Source organism: Hemiscyllium ocellatum, unplaced genomic scaffold (genome assembly GCF_020745735.1).
Source record: "Hemiscyllium ocellatum isolate sHemOce1 unplaced genomic scaffold, sHemOce1.pat.X.cur. scaffold_910_pat_ctg1, whole genome shotgun sequence".
Lineage (NCBI taxonomy): Eukaryota > Metazoa > Chordata > Chondrichthyes > Orectolobiformes > Hemiscylliidae > Hemiscyllium > Hemiscyllium ocellatum.
In genome coordinates this window covers 49,437-64,906 of record NW_026869303.1, presented here as the reverse complement: position 1 = coordinate 64,906, position 15,470 = coordinate 49,437, and the positions used below count along the sequence as shown (strand labels likewise).

Genomic DNA, 15,470 nt, shown 5'->3' with positions numbered 1-15,470 from the left:
ATGTGAATATAGGTTTGCAGATAGCAGCAAAATTGGTGGTGTGTTGAACAGTGAAGAAGGTTGTCTGACAGTACAACAGGACAATAGGCTGAGGAGTGGCAGATGGAATTTAATTGAGATGAATGTGATGTGTCGTATTCTGGTTAGGCAAACCAGGGCACGACTTATGCATGACCCCACCCCCCACCCTCCCCTCACCCTCCACCACTCTCGTAGCATGTTGCGGCCGCGACTCTGTTCCTCTTCCTCCTTGCGGTATGTCACGGCTGTCTTGCCGTTTCGGTCCATCCTCCCCCTCGCGGCGTCATCGGACCTGAAACATTAATTCAGATGTTTCTTCTCAGATGCTGCCAGATCTGCTGATCTTTTCCAGCAATTTCTGTTTTTGTCTCACACTGAGGCTAGCCTGATCTCCACGCCTCCAAGTAACTATACACTGACTGTAAGGAGTCTCACAGTGATCCTGGCCTGATCTTCACACCTCCCAGTAACTATACACTGACTGTAAAGGGTCTGACAGTGAACCTGCCCTCATCTGCACACCTCTGTGTAACTGTACTGTGTCTGTAAACAGTCTCACACTGAGTGTGGCCTCGGTTACACACCTCCAAGTCAGTATAATGTCAGTGTAAAACAGTCTCTCAGTGAAACTAGCCTCATTGACGCACCACCCAGTTACGATATGGTGACTGTAAACAGTCTCATTGAGAGTCTGGCCTCATCTGCACGCCATTCAGTTACTACATGGTGATTGTGAACAACCTAATACTGAGCTTGTCTTTTTCTTTTTAAATTTCAAAATTATATTTGATTCATCAAAAATATCTTTCTGTATATACATAGGCACAAATGGAATTTGGTCCTTTCCAGTTGCAATATCCTTTATTGTCACGTGATATGCAACAAAGAATATTCTATTCAAGTAAACAAACATTGGACTTTGGACGAACCAAAAACCCAAAAAAGGTCGCTTACACGTACGTCATTATATATATGGGAGACACTGGGAGGGTCCGATAACTGAACGGACCCCCATTTCCCTTCAGCAGGAAGATCTCAGACAATGGTCTTACCCCCACTGCACCTTGGCAGCAGTCGCCCCAAGCTGTAGTCCATCCCTCAGCACGTAGTCCTGGACATTAGGATGTGTCAGTCTGCAATACTCAGTCAGGGTCAACTCCTCACTCTGGAAGACCAACAAGTTCTAGGCAGACTAAAGAGCATCATTCACTGAGATGATGATCCTCCAGGCTCAGTCAACGTTTGTCCCAGAAACTATATGGTGACTGGAAACAGTCTCACCGTGAGCCTGTATTGTTCACCCTTCTACCAGTGTCTGTTGCCTGTTTCACAGTCAGCCTAGCCTCATCCTTACTTCCTTTGAGTCAATCCTTTGTGTCCCCTTCCAATTAGCCCCTGCGTTTGAGAATGCAGCCAGAGATCTCTCCAGGCCGCATTTCATTCTCCTCACTGTCTCAGTGTGCCCACGTATACCACTTGTCTTTCCCTTTCCCTCCTGACTAGTTTTTGTGAACCCCAACCCCCTCCCTGACCCCACCATCCAGCTGCAATGTTCGGGAACCCCCACAATGGACGCTGCCATTACTCTTCCAGCTCGTTCATATTTCTTCACAAAACAGAAACATAACTCATTGACAGGAATAAGTGGCGGGTGAATGAGATAAATCATACATCTGCAAGCAGATTGCTGTTCAATGGTGAGATTAACTTTATTTTATGTGTATAAATTAAAATCAAAAGAATCACGTGTAGTTCTGCATGCAACTCATTTCATTGAATACAGCTGTGCAAAGAAATGATATCTCTGCTGTTCAAACCATTCCAATAGTACAACATTGGAGAGAGAACATTTGGAAATGATACAGAAACTGCAGATCCATTAAAGGGAAATTGAAGGCATGCTCTGCACCAAAACTCTTAATCCATTTCACAAAGGAAATACTTCATTCAGGCGATTAAATCTGTCTTTACTGGTCTCCTTCCCATTACATTTTCTTCCACTCTATGGGTCACCTCAAATGTGTGACTCCATTTCCTTTCCAGTATGGCCTTACCCCTTCCTTTTTCCCGGGTATGTAACTGTTTCTCTTTAGTGTGTGCTTTATTTCCAGGGGAAATATGAATTCCAATGGTTGTGACCAGGACAGCCAGCTGGACCTCATAGAATATGAGTTCCCTGATTGGGGCTGTTAATCTGGACCAAGCAGGGAGCCCTGGCTGACAGATGAGAAGGGTCAATGTCAGAGATGCGGTCTCTGAATGAGGCAGTGATAAAGTCAAGGACAGTTCATGTGTAAATAGAGGGGGACCTGGAGAAGGCCACAAGCCTCAGTGCAGATTTCTTCACATCCATCTCCAGCACTGGGTTTAAACATTACTGCATACCCTTCCTTTTAGAGTCACAGGCATAGAGACACAGAGATATACAGCACGGAAACTGACCCTTCTGTCCAACACAGCCATGCCAACCAGCTATCCTAAATAAATCTAGTCCCATTTCCAGCATTTAGCTCATATTCTTCTAAACCCCTCTTAGTCACATACTCATTCAGATGCCTTTAAAGAGCAGTGAATATGATCTACATGAGCATCAGTCAGAGGTTAGTCAAGGTTCCTCTACTGCTCACCCGTAGACTGTTAGATCAAGGTTAGATCACATTGAACACAGGGTAAAAACAAGGACTGCAGATGCTGGAAACCAGAGTCTAGTTTTGAGTGGTGCTGGAAAAGCACAGCAGGTCCTCAGATGCTGCCTGAACTGTGTTGTTCCAGCACTACTCTAATCTAGACTCATATTGAATACAGTCTATTCATCCTCTCCCTATAGCTTAAACCCTGCAACCCTGGCAGCATCCTTGAAAATCTTTTCTGAACCTTTTCAAGTACAGTAGCGCCTCGACATACGAACAACCCCATTCACAAACAAATCCTGTTTACGAACAGGATTGTACGTAAAATCTTGCTTCAACGTACATACAAAATTCAAGGTACGAATGCAAAAAGCCCGTGTGCGACCATGTGGCTTCATTATTCTGCTTTGCTACGTGCTTGTTGAACGCAAAAGCTCTCGGGCCCCGCATGATCTCATTCAGTTCATCTTTGGCACGTGCGCTGTGAACGACCGTCCTAGCATTCTTATGCTATGCGAGCAATGGAAAAAATTGATTCAGTTCACGAACTGGGTCCCAGAATGGATTAAGTTCGTAAGTCGAGGCGCTACTGTACTGTTGTCCAACATCTCAGTTTCAGTAAAGCGTTTGATAAGATTATCTACGGTAGGCTATCACAGAAAATACGGAGGCATGGGATTGAGAGTGATCTAGTGGTTTGGATCATTAATTGGCTGGCTGGAAGAAGAGGGTGGTGGTTGATGGGAATTGTTTCATCCTGGAGTTCAGTTACTAGTGGTGTACTGCAAGGATCTGTTTTGGTGTCACTACTGTTTATCAGTTTTATAAATGACCTGCATGATGGCATAGAATGATGAGTTAGTACACTTGCAGATGCCCTTAAGGTTGGTGGAGTTGTGCCAAAGTATGTTGTAGATTACAGTGAGACATAGATAGGCTGCAGAGCTGGGCTGGGAAGTGGAAAATGGAGTTTAATGCAGAAAAGTGTGAGGTGATCCACTTTGGATTGAGTAACAGGAATACAGAGCAATGTGCTAATGGTAAAATACTTGGTAGTGTGGGTGAGGAGATAGATCTCGGTGTCCATGTTAGAGCCCTGAAAATTTCCACCCGGGTTAAAGGATTGTTAAGATGGCATATGATGTGTTAGGTTTTATTGGTAGAGGGATTGAGTTTTGGAGCCATGAAGTCATGTTGCAGCTGTACAAAACTCTGGTGTGGCCACACTTGGAGTTATTGTGCATAGTCCTGGTCATTGCATTATAGGAAGGATGTGGAAGCTTTGGAAAGGTTTTAAAGGAGATTTACCAGGATGTGGTCTGATACGGAGGGTAGGTCTTATGAAGAAAGCTTAGGGACTTAATGCTGTTTTCCTTAGAGAAAAAAAAGGTTAAAAGGTGACTTGACGGAGGCACACAAGATGATCAGAGGAATAAATAAGACAGACAGTGAGAACCTTTTTCTTCGGAAGGTGATTGCTAGCACGAGGGGGCATAGTTTAAACTGAGAGGGTGATACATATAGGACAGATATGAGAGATAGATTCTTTACTCAGAGAGTACAACGGGCATGCAATGCCTTGCCTACATCAGTACAGGACTCACTAACTTTAAGGGCATTTAAATGGTCACTGGATAAACATATGGATGATAATGGAATAGTGTAGGTTAGATGGGCTTCAGATTGATTTCACACGTCGGCAAAATATCGAGCCAGTACTGCGCTGAAATGTTCTAATGTTCTAACACACCCTATCTCTGTAAGCTTGTTCAGTCTCTCAAACATTTTGTATCTATGTTCTATCTCTGTCTGCAGTGAGCAGCAGGGTTGGAATAAGACTGATACTGAAAATTTGGGACCAGTATTGGGTTGCATTTGCAGATGTGTTGTTGGACAGGAAAAAGAGGTTGTGAATGGAATTGATTTTGACTGTGAGGGATTCTTGAATTTATTGAGTTGATAACTGACTTTTATTCTCTGATGACATCTCATTTGATTCATTGAATGTTAAGCAGAAAGGATATGTTGGTAAATTTGGATTTTTATATTGTTTTGAAATGTGATAGATGTATTTGAATACGCACTCCACCCATTTACAGAAATTCCCAAATCCCTTAGTATGTTAAGTCAATTCTTGGAGTCTGTTCGATGCAGTATTCTGGAGCGGAGCATTCTTTACACCTGATTGGGTATTCTATAGCACACCTTCTGACATGAAACCCGGTATTCTCTACTGCAGCCAGCTTTTCTCGGATTTCCTGGTGTCACCTCTGATCTGCATCGTGTGCAAATATTTTACTGAAGACAAAATACTTGTGAATGTCTGGTTCAGTCCATATGACCGGAAATGGGGATTTTTGCAAGGCATGGATGAACTGACAATTCCCCGTGTTACTGAAGCATTGATCTAGACATGGGCTGTAGGTGGTGTAGAGAATGATACAGCCCATTAGCTGGTTATTGTGCTGGGTTCTGTTATTCAGCAGAGTTTGGAAAAGCTGAGCTGCGGTGCGGTTCCCGTTGATCTGGGCGGGGTTCAGCAACTTACTTTCTGGGCAACTACTGCTGTTGTTCGGGAAGACAGCGAGGTAATTTCTACCTGGGTAGTTTTGGAAAAAGTTCACATCGGAGGTAATGAAAGGATGTGTTGATATGCTGGTGTTCAAGTCTATATATCTATTGGAGTTTCCGCACTGGGAAGCAGGTAAAGCCACCAGGAAGGCGAAGTGTTCTCTCCCATAATCAGATGCCCAGTGCCCAGCACCAAGCGGAAACTGAAATGGGTAAAGTCAGGGTGTGAGTCAAGGGACGGACTTCAGGTGAAACATTCTCTGTGATGACAATTCAAACTTGTGCATCATTGTGACAGGAGGTAAGAGGGCTTCAGAATATGAACAATTTCAGTAAATGGGGGAACACATGGAAGGTGCAAATGGGAAATTGTCCACGTCAATAGGAAATAAGATACATATTTGTAGAGTATTATTCAAATAGTGATTGAATGGAGCAATATTGGCGTCCATAAGGAGAGGAGGGATAGGCTGGGACATTTGTTCACTGGAATGTACGAGGTTTGAGGGGTGACCTTAGAGAGGTTGAAAAATCATGAGTGGCGGAGATGAGGTAAATAGCAACGGTCTTTTTCTGAAGATGGGGAGTTCATAACTGGAGGGCAGAGTGTTTAGGTGAGAGGAGAGAGATTTAAAAGGGACCTGAGGGGCAACATTGTTACACAGAGGGTAGTTCGTGTGTGGGTTGAACTGCCAGAGGAAGAGGGAGATGCATGTACAGTGACAGCATTTAAAAGACAATTGGACAGATACATGGATAGGAAATGTTCAGAGAGATATGGGCCAAATGCAGCACAATGGAACTAGGTTAATTTGGGAAACCTGATGAGTAGGGACACATTGCACCGAAGGGTCCGTTTCCATGCTGTATGAATCTATGGACGTCTTTTTCCAGAGGTCACTGAAATTCAAAATGAAGGTGCAGCTGGATAGCAACATGTTAGAAAGACAAACGGCATGTTGGCCTTCATTGGCTGTGGATTTCAGTACAACTTGAAAGCTTATACAGTTGGTGAGACCACAGCTGGAGTATTTTGTACATTGTTGATTCAAGTACCTATGGAAATTGATACCTACTGCGAGGGGATAGCAGTAAGGGTTTATCAGAATAATTGTTGCTGTACAAGGTTGGTCCTATGAGGAGTGTTGGGGTTGGGTGGGCCGGCATTCAGTGGATGGTATCAGAAGGTGAAGTCTCTCACTGATGTGTATAGGATTCTGACAGGGCTCAGGATGCAATGATGATGTTTCCCCGGCCTGGGAATCCAGAGAAAGGGGCCAGGGTCACAGCATATACACGGGACACCATTTCTGACTGAGATGCTGAGAAATGTCTTCACTCAGACAATGGTGACCATCTGGAGACCTCTACCGCAAAAGTCACTGTTTTTTTTTAAAGAAAGAAATATATTGATTTCCAGGAGCTAACAGTGTCAGTGGGTCTGAGAAAAGAACAGGTGATAAAGGATCAGCCAGAATCATATCGGAAGATGGAGCAGGGCTGATGGGAAGGTCACCCTTTGTTTCATTGCCCATTCTCTCCTATTCTTAGCATCTATTAACACATATTCAACTTTTCTTCTATCCTGGCCTGCTCTCCGTTATCTCCTTGTTTACCCAACCCTTTCGTATTTTATGGAACAGACCAAATGCCCTGAAGTCAGGGTGTGAGTCAAGGGACGGACTTCAGGTGAAACATTCTCTGTGCAGTGCCAGTGGGCCCTGTTTGAGATGTGTTACATGGAACAATGCCCATCATATTAAAGAAAAGGAATTCACATTTCAAATTCTTGCATGGGAAGGTCAATGTTGCTTCATTTTGTACCCCTATCTCAGTGTTGTAGTAAATTCTGGGATCTGTGTCAGGTTTAAAGACAGAGTGATGCGACAGAAAGCAGAACATTGCTACTTATTTTTATACAAAACCTCGTGCAATGAATCACAGAATGCCACAAGCCTTCTTGATAACTCACTGTACCTTCATCATAAGGTCCTTTGACTGATGCACTACTCGATGCTCCATGCCATACGTATTGATGGGAAACGTATTGCCATACGTTTCTAACAAAGAGAGATGGGGAGGGAGAAGGAGAGAGACAATGAAGGCTACAGGAGCAGTGAACTAGAACTGGAGGTAGAGAGAATCCTGGAAGAATTGGAAAACAGAAAATGTTTGGGAAATAAGGACAAGGTGTGGAGCAACTAGAAAGCAAGGGAACAGAAGAAAGGGACAGAGAGAAAACAAAGACTTGTGACTGACAGGAAATTGGAATAATAAGTGAAGGAGACGGAGGGAGACAAAGTGAAACTGAGAGGTGAGGCGATTCAGTAAACAGTAAAATGTTGCCTGTGCGTGGGATTTGAGCATTTTCTCCAAACCTCACTTCGATGTATTACACTGTCTCCTTTATTTCAGGGTCAGCGGATGCTATCAATTTCACTCTTAGTGATGTACAGCCCCCCTCCCCCCAACAGCTTTTTTTTAGATTACTTACAGTGTGGAAACAGGCCCTTCAGCCCAACAAGTCCACACCGACCCGGTCGGGGCGCAACCCACCCACATTTTCCCCTTCACCTAATACGACTGGCAATTTAGCAAGGCCAGATCACCGAACCTGTCCATCTTTGAGCTTTGGGAGAAAACCGTAGCACCCGGAGGGAACCCACGCAGACACTGGGAGAATGTGCAAACTCCAGTCAGTCGCCTGAGGCGGGAATTGAACCCAGGACTCTAGCGCTGTGAGGCAGCAGTGCTAACCATGCCCCCTGGTCAGGTAAGATCTGTTTCACTGACACTTACCATTTAAAAATGCCAGTCACGGCATGGTTATCCAGTACAGCCGCATCTGACATGGGGATTGTGAGCAGCACCAACAGGAAAAGGCAGAGTGTCCGCATTTTTCGGATTGGTCAGCACCCTTTAAAACTGGAAAGGATGAAAGAAAAACTTGTTCAATTCATAACTGCATTGGCAAGAGCGTGAAAGATATGCAGGGACACATATGTTGGCAAACAGAAACTGTCTCTATCGTCCTGGGTGGTGTTTGCCATTAATTAAGCAGAAGGTCTGGTTACCTCCCATGGGTACAATTTGCAGGTGAAGATTGGAGTTTCTTCCAGGAATTATGGAGTATAGCCAAACTTTCGGAATAGGTGCAACAGGCCCACAGCTCTCTTGGAGGAGATGTGTTCTCAGACTCCAAATACAACAGGACCTTGAAAATGTCCAAAACAATGTGCACTTATATGGAACCTTTAAAGGATCGAATCATCCCACAGGATATTGCACAGGTTCCCTGTATTATAGGAGAAAGTGAGGACTGCAGATGCTGGAGATCAGAGCTGAAAATGTGTTTCTGAAAAAGGGCAGCAGGCCAGGCAGCATCCAAGGAGCAGGAGAATCGACGTTTCGGGCATGAGCCCTTCTTCAGGAATCCTGATTCCTGAAGAAGGGCTCATGCCCGAAACGTCGATTCTCCTGCTCCTTGGATGCTGCCTGACGTTCCCACTGATCACAAACTGACTCTGGTGCAGGTCCAGTTAAGCACAACACATATCACCAATTTGGATGGGTGAATCAAGAATAAAATATCCAGGTTTGATGACAATTCAAACTTGTGCATCATTGTGACAGGAGGTAAGAGGGCTTCAGAATAATATGAACAATTTCAGTAAATTGGGGAACACATGGAAGGTGCAAATGGGAAATTGTCCACGTCAATGGGAAATAAGATACATATTTGTAGAGTATTATTCAAATAGTGATTGAATGGAGCAATATTGGCGTCCATAAGGAGAGGAGGGATAGGCTGGGACATTTGTTCACTGGAATGTACGAGGTTTGAGGGGTGACCTTAGAGAGGTTGAAAAATCATGAGCGGCGTAGATGAGGTAAATAGCAACGGTCTTTTTCTGAAGATGGGGAGTTCATAACTGGAGGGCAGCGTGTTTAGATGAGAGGAGAGAGATTTAAAAGGGACCTGAGGGGCAACATTGTTACACAGAGGGTAGTTCGTGTGTGGATTGAACTGCCAGAGGAAGAGGGAGATGCATGTACAGTGACAGCATTTAAAAGACAATTGGACAGATACATGGATAGGAAATGTTCAGAGAGATATGGGCCAAATGCAGCACAATGGAACTAGGTTAGTTTGGGAAACCTGATGAGTATGGACACATTGCACCGAAGGGTCCGTTTCCATGCTGTATGAATCTATGGACGTCTTTTTCCAGAGGTCACTGAAATTCAAAATGAAGGTGCAGCTGGATAGCAACATGTTAGAAAGACAAACGGCATGTTGGCCTTCATTGGCTGTGGATTTCAGTACAGCTTGAAAGCTTATACAGTTGGTGAGACCACAGCTGGAGTATTTTGTACATTGTTGATTCAAGTACCTATGGAAATTGATACCTACTGCGAGGGGACAGCAGTAAGGGTTTATCAGAATAATTGTTGCTGTACCAGGTTGGTCCTATGAGGAGTGTTGGGGTTGGGTGGGCCGGCATTCAGTGGATGGTATCAGAAGGTGAAGTCTCTCACTGATGTGTATAGGATTCTGACAGGGCTCAGGATGCAATGATGATGTTTCCCCGGCCTGGGAATCCAGAGAAAGGGGCCAGGGTCACAGCATATACACGGGACACCATTTCTGACTGAGATGCTGAGAAATGTCTTCACTCAGACAATGGTGACCATCTGGAGACCTCTACCGCAAAAGTCACTGTTTTTTTTTAAAGAAAGAAACATATTGATTTCCAGGAGCTAACAGTGTCAGTGGGTCTGAGAAAAGAACAGGTATGTGACTGCGTGATAAAGGATCAGCCAGAATCATATCGGAAGATGGAGCAGGGCTGATGGGAAGGTCACCCTTTGTTTCATTGCCCATTCTCTCCTATTCCTAGCATCTATTATCACATATTCAACTTTTCTTCTATCCTGGCCTGCTCTCCGTTATCTCCTTGTTTACCCAGCCCTTTCGTATTTTATGGAACAGACCAAATGCCCTGAAGACTATCAAGGAGATAGCCTAGACCGTAACTGTTGTCTTATTTTAAGGCTAGTTTAAGGTGCTTCATTCCGGATTTGAGTGGTCAATCTCATCGGATTTAAGCAAAAGACACTTCGTTCTTAACCACAGTTAGAAAAACTGCAAAACAAAAAAAATGCTCATTTTAATTCTGTCGAAATACTTAACAAAATAATGTATTATTTAACTAATACTCATCAGCGTCCTAGCACAGCAACATCACATAAATGCAGCCTTGGACAAGGCAAATCAAGCAGATTCTAGTCCAGGAGAAGGAACAGTAACAGCAGGAATCTGGCAGCAGGGAGAGAGGGACACCTGTATCTGGCAGCTTCAATTCCAAAACCCCCAACTTCAACAACTGAAAGCAACCCCTAAAATCCGGGGTCTGTGCATGAGGCTCATTCATGCTTCTGTCCTTTCCCTTAAACTGTGACACTGCCCTCACTTTCACAAGGTCGTTGTGTCCTCGGGTTTTTTTTAAGAGACGTCTTAAAGGCAGAGGTGTTGATGGGTCTGGAAAGAGCCGAGTTTAACAACGGCTGGGAAGTGGCCAGTTCTCTCAGCTCAGGGTTTTTTTTTCGAGTTTGTTTAGCAGGCAGTCTGAAGATGATGGATTCCAGGGAAGATTGAAAACTTCGGCAGATGATTCCTGATTGCCTTTCTCTCTGAAATCGCTTTGGAAGTTATTCCTTCCTCTCTGTAAGAAGCTGTGCTGCAATTTACCTTTTTGCCAAGGGGTGTGTTAACGAAGTGTTGCTGTACTGGACTAGTTACCTAGTAGGAGTTACTGTATTGTGTCGGTTAATGTTTTCCATAGTTCGGTTATTTTAAATTCCGTTTTGTTTAGTTTGTGTTTCAACTGTAGGATTTAAATAAATTCTGTTTTGCTTAAAGCTCAGTTATTTGAGCAATTGCTTTTCACCGGGAATATCCACTTCACATCTGCCTTTAAAACAGGATGAAGTTAGGGTCTCGGCTACCTTCTTAAAACATTTTGAGGAGTTCTGGCCTGGTCTGTAACAAAATAAAAGCTACTTACTCTGCTTTCCATGGAGAAGACATCCCACCCTCGTGTTTACAACACATCTCTTGAAAAGAAACAGAACAGAACCAATCCCTCTTAAATGCGCATGTTATCACACACATCTCTCTCTCTCTCTCTCTCCCTCTGGGCTTCATCTCCATCTATCCAATCAGATCTCCCCTTTCTCCCCGCAGCACACCCAACCCATTCTTCACCATAAATACCCCTTATTCCCTGCTGCTATCAGTTCTGATGAAGGGTCAACAGATTGGAAGCATTAACTCTGGTTTCTTCCCACAAATGCTGCCATTAATTCACGATTCACCATATTCATTACAAAGGTGGTTAGGGGTGGATAATAAAGGTTGATTTAGCCAGTGAATACACCAAAGTGCAAAAGCTGAGGTTTTTCCACTGCTACCTCAGAGGTTCGAAAACTGCACTTCCCTCCAGACACCGTACTATCTCTGAGCACAGATACTTCCAAAGTGCAAATCCAAGCATATGCTTCTGCCTCCTGGAACACAATGTCCAGATAATCACCCCCTCAATGAGACATCAGAATGATCGAAGTTCAGACTCCATTACATTAGCACAGAGCTGATGTTCCTTGACCTGCAGGCATTTTCTCTGAGTGTTGTTGGTATCGATCACACTGGTGTGCACCACCCTACCCACAATACAGCTGGAAAATATCATTTACCATCTATCCAAATATTGTGCTTGAAGAATTAGAATTAATTGGTTCAAACAGGACCTTTTCCACACTCCTCTTACATTACCTTGTGAAACCCAGTAATTATAAATATAATGTTATGCCTTCAGCAACCTGCTTCAGATAGAGAGAGACAAATGGGCTGGGTGGTGGTGGTGGTGGGTGGGGGGGGGGGGGGGGGGGAGTGAGGGGAAGAGAGAGAGGCGGGCTGACAGAGTGAGAGAGAAAACCAGACAGACGTAGAGAAACAGTGAGAGAAAGAGACACAGACACAGACAATGAGAGAAACAGTTTGTGTGTGTGTGTGACAGAGAGAGACAGACAATCAAAGATGCAGAGTGGGAAAGAAGAACAGAGAGAGAAGAGGTGAGACAGAGACAGTGGCAGACAGAAAAAACGAAGTCTGAGAGGCAGAGAAGGAAAGAGTGAGAAAGGGAGTGAGAGACAGATAGAGACAAAGAATATGTGTGCGAGAGAGGAAGTTAGTGTGCGACTAAGAGGCAGAAAGAGAGAAAGAGACAGTGAGGGCGCTAGAGGAAGAGAGAGAGGCAGAAAAAAGAAAGAGTGAGAGAGACATAGATGGTGAAAGGACAAGAAATACAGACAGAGAGAGCGACAGCAAGAAATCAAAAATGTGAGAGAGAGACTGTGAGAGAGAGGTAATGACAGAGAGAGTGAGAGATAGAGCGAGTCAGAGACAGAGTAGAAACAGAGAGAGATACAGAAGGAGAGAAAGTTAGAGAGACATGGGGGGTGGGGGCTGAAGGAAGAATGAGGAACTGAAAGAGTCAGAGAGAGAGAGAGACAGTGAAAGACATGAGAGAGAGGGGAAGGAAGAATGAGGAACAGAAAGAGTCAGTGAGAGAGGGAGAGAGAGACAGCATGAGTGTCAAAGAGAGATAACCTGAGGGAGAAAGCAAGACAGTGTGAGGGAGGGTTCGTGACAGAGACAGTGAGAGATTCAGAGAGAGTGGGAGACTGTGACAGAGAGAGAGTCACTGAGAGAGAAAGACAGTGGGAGAGATACAGTGAGGGAGAGAGAGGGAGACAGAGAATGAGGAAGTTAGAGTTAGTTAGACAGAGAGAGGGAGAGTTACTGCGGCTGAAAGAGTGAGAGGGAAAGAAAGCACAAGAGAGAGAGAAACAATGAGAGAGACACAGAAAGAATGAGAAAGAGGGACAGAGTGAGATCAATAGTGTGAGAGAGAGACAGTTTAAGACAGAGACAGTTTAAAAGAGAGAGAGAGAGAGAAGAGACATACTGAAGGACAGAGAGAGAGGAATTCAGAAGCAGAGTACACAGGGACATATGAGAGAGAGAGCGGGGGAACGAGCAAGAAAAAGGAACAGAGAGAGATTGTGAGAGAGATTAATTGAGGGAGACAACAAAACAGTGAGAGAGAAGAGTGACAGAGACAGTGAGAGCGAGAGAGAGACATTGAGAGAGAAAGATACAGTGGGAGAGGAAGAGAAAGAGCGTAAGAAATAGACAGACAGAGTGTGAGAGAGGGAGAATCAGTGAAAGAGAATGAGATAGACGGAGAGAGGCACTGAGACAGAAAGAGCAAGACAGGGAGAGGGAGAATGACAGCGAGAGAGAGGCAGAGTGGGAGACAGTGAGAGAGAAAAAGAGAGAGAGCCAAGTGAAGAGAAACAGACAGAGAGGCATAAAAACTTTTCACCAACCTGAACCACCTCTTCTCTGAACCAGTTAATGACTCTGCCCTTCAGCCCTCAATTTATGTCACTGTCCCTGTTGGGCCACTCCTTCTTTAGAGTCAGCCAGACATTTACATCTTGCAAAACAATCATGTTGACCAAATGAACCACTGCACGTCTACCCAAATCTTATGTCAACGGGTGTAGAATGCAAAGTGTAAAAACAATTTGATTCCATTTGCATGTTCCCTTGCTTCAAACCAATTTAATGCCAATACTCTGGTGGCTGGTTCCAAACTCTCCTCAAGGTGAGACATTGATTCAACAACCATTGCTTTGGGTGGTCTGGTGGCTTAGTGGTGAGCACTGCTGACTTACAGTGCTAGGGACCCGGGTTTGATCCCAACTTCGGGTAACTGTCTGTGTGGAGTTTGCACATTCTTCCCATGTCTGTGTGAGTTTCCTCCCATAGTCCAAAGATGTACAGATTAGGGTGGATTGGCCATGCCTACAGCGTCCAGGGATGTGGAAGCTCGGTGAGGTAGCCAGGGGGAATGGGCTGGGTGTAGGTCAGGCACTGTTTGGTGTGTCAGTGTGGGCTCAGTAGTTAGCACTGCTACCTCATAGTGCCAGGGACCTGGGTTCGATCCCAGCCTCGGGCAACTGGAGTTTGTACATTCTCCCTGTGTCTGTGTGGGCTTCCTCCGGGTGCTCTGGTTTTTTCCCACAACCCAAAGACGTGCTTGCCAGGTGAATTGGCCATGCTATGTTACCCATACAGTCATTGATTAGATTAGATTACTTACAGTGTGGAAACAGGCCCTTCGACCCAACAAGTCCACACCGACCCGCCGAAGCGCACCCACCCAGACCCATTCCCCTACACCTAACACTACGGGCAATTTAGCATGGCCAATTCACCTAACTTGCACATTTTTGGACTATGGGAGGAAACCAGAGCACCGGGAGGAAACCCACGCAGACACGGGGAGAATGAGTAAACTCCACACAGACAGTCGCCTGAGGCAGGAATTGAACCCAGGTCTCTGGCGCTGAGGCAGCAGTGCTAACCACTGTGTCACCATGCCGCCCACATTCAACATTCGACTGGGTGGATTGCTCTTTAGAGGGTTGGTATGGACTTATTGGGCCGAAGGGCCTGTCTCCCTATCGAAGGGGATCTGATCTCATCTAATAACCAACCATTCATGTGTGTGTTTAATTAAATAAACTTTACCTGTATTTTTTTAATGAGGCAAATAGCCTTGCATGCAATACTTACTGTCAGAAGCAAGTACTTCATCTGAACATAGAACATAGAAGGATACAGCGCAGTACAGGCCCTTCGGCCCTCGATGTTGCGCCGACCGAATCCTACCTAACCTATACTAGCCCAATAACTTCCAAATGCCTATCCAATGCCCGCTTAAATGACCATAAAGAAGGAGAGTTCACCACTGATACGGGCAGGGCATTCCATGAACTCACAACCCGCTGTGTGAAGAATCTACCCCTAACATCTGTCCTATACCTACCACCCCTTAATTTAAAGCTATGTCCCCTAGTAACACCTGACTCCATTAGCGGTAAAAGGTTCTTAGTATCTACCCTATCTAAACCCCTAATCATCTTATACACTTCCATCAGATCTCCCCTAAACCTTCTCTTCTCCAATGAGAACAGCCCCAAGTGCCTCAGCCTTTCCTCATAAGATTTTCCTACCATTCCAGGCAACATCCTGGTAAACCTCCTCTGCACTCGTTCTAAAGCTTCCACATCCTTCCTATAGTATGGCGACCAAAACTGCACACAATACTCCAG

The 15,470-nt window shown here is 44.8% G+C and overlaps 1 long non-coding RNA gene across 1 annotated transcript; it reads right to left on the bottom strand.

The window, feature by feature from the left end:
• Positions 1-215: 215 nt before the first annotated feature.
• LOC132814780 (uncharacterized) lies at positions 216-13,726 on the bottom strand. The gene is made up of 3 exons (XR_009644491.1): positions 13,677-13,726; positions 8,022-8,147; positions 216-313 (listed from the first exon to the last, which is right to left on the bottom strand). It is a non-coding gene; the product is annotated as an uncharacterized LOC132814780 (long non-coding RNA).
• Positions 13,727-15,470: the final 1,744 nt, after the last annotated feature.